A 1,864-nucleotide genomic window follows, 5' to 3' on the forward strand; every position below is an offset into this window, starting at 1 on the left:
TAATCTACTAACTTTTACTCTCAGATATACAGTAAATTACTAATTTACTAATCTTTACTCTCAGATAAACAATATTTTATTTAATTTGAGCTTGTCATTAAGTAATCTGTATATTAAAAGTGGTCATGGACCAATGGTGATAATCATGTCATGAACCAAGTATTAAAATTATTGACCCTGTGTCCCTGAGTTCCATTTACATTTAGAAAGCCCAATGTAAGAAATGATGGGATATGTTCAAGTCATTTTGTCAAGGTCACCTCTATAAGGCCAGTGAAAAGGTAAATATTAAGGGGCTAAGAAAGGTTCAGGTAAGAGAATATAGAATTAGTGTGGAAGTATTAATAAGGATGTGACAGAATAGACAACATTTACATGGTGTGAGAACACTTAGGGGAAGGGTCAGGAAAATGATCAATAAATCTGAGAAAAATTAAAATGAGGTTTAACTATGGAATTAAAATTAACCCCTTTGGCTCTATTTGCAAAATTTACAATCATATTTTTTTCTTTCAAATATCCCCTCTATATAGTGATTTGTGGCTAACCTTATTTCTTCCAAGTTCTTCATTTTTCTCCTTTCAGTCAATTATATCTAACTTAATTAGCAAGGAAAACAGGAAAGCTATGTTTCTGCCAGTGATACTTACCCTTTTTAATTTTTATCCTCCGGTCACTTGAAAAATCAGCTCTCCTGTTCCAGTCAATGGGTGGTCTAAATGATTCTGTGGTCACTGAGATTGTGTTACTGGCCTTTCTTGCTCTTGGGAGAAAGGGGGTGTTTGTTTTTACCTTGTTATGTTCTTTGCTCTATTTAGTGATCATGTTGGGAAATCTTTTATTTTGTTTTTGATAATTTTTGATTCTCACTTACATTCTCCTATGTACTTCCTGCTGGCCAACTTGTCCCTCATTGATGTGGGCCTCTCTTCGATTATAGTCCCCAAGACAAAGACCTTTTAAATGAATGCCAAGTAATTTCTTTCCAAGGTTGTATAGCACAGAAATGCTTCATCCACATCATAGGAGGACTGGAGATGGTGTTACTCATCGCCATGGCATTTGACAGGTGCACAGCAATCTATAAGCCGCTTCACTACCTGAACATCATGAACCCTAAAATATGTGTTTCATTTGTAATCACTGGATGGGTAACTGGGCTGATTCATGCTATGTCTCAGTTTGCTTTGATTATAAACTTGCCTTTTTGTGGTCCTAATGAAGAAGACAGCTTTTACTGTGACTTCCCAGGATCATAAAACTTGCATGCACAGATGCAGCCAAGTTTGAGTTTATTATTTCTGCCAACAGTGGCTTCATGAGCATGGGCACCTTCTTCCTGCTACTTCTTTCCTATGTCTTTATTTTGGTCACTGTCTGGAAACATTCTTCAGGAGACTTATCCAAAGCATTTATCACTCTGTCAACTCACATCATTGTCGTAGTTCTTTTTTCACTCCATTCATGTTTCTCTATGTATGGCCTTTCCCCACATCATCAATTAATAAATACCTGTTTGTTGTTGCCTTTACTATCACCACTGTCACGAATTCTGCCATGTGTACATTACAGAACAAAGACCTAAGGGTATCAATAAAACAATTGTGCAAAAAGATAGCATATTCCAGAATTTGTTGACCACATATATTTTTGAAGCTTTAAAACAAAATACCCAATTGCATGCTGGCCATCTCCACTTAGGTACTCCAAATTTAACATACCTTGAACAAACTCATCATCTGCCATCCTAATCCTGCTACTACTTCACTTGTGGAGTATAAGACCATTACCATAATGGAAAATGTAAATACATCACGCTAAAAATTGATATTCTTACAGCAAACAGCATCATCAGACAAAAACA

The 1,864-nt window shown here is 35.9% G+C and overlaps 1 pseudogene; it reads left to right on the forward strand.

The window, feature by feature from the left end:
* The first annotated feature begins 706 nt into the window (after nt 1–706).
* LOC112855635 (olfactory receptor 4F15-like) lies at nt 707–1,638 on the forward strand (annotated as a pseudogene).
* Nucleotides 1,639–1,864: the final 226 nt, after the last annotated feature.

The sequence above is a fragment of the Puma concolor genome, chromosome B3, assembly GCF_028749965.1.
Source record: "Puma concolor isolate L17-30 chromosome B3, mPumCon1.1.hap2, whole genome shotgun sequence".
NCBI classification, from domain to species: domain Eukaryota; kingdom Metazoa; phylum Chordata; class Mammalia; order Carnivora; family Felidae; genus Puma; species Puma concolor.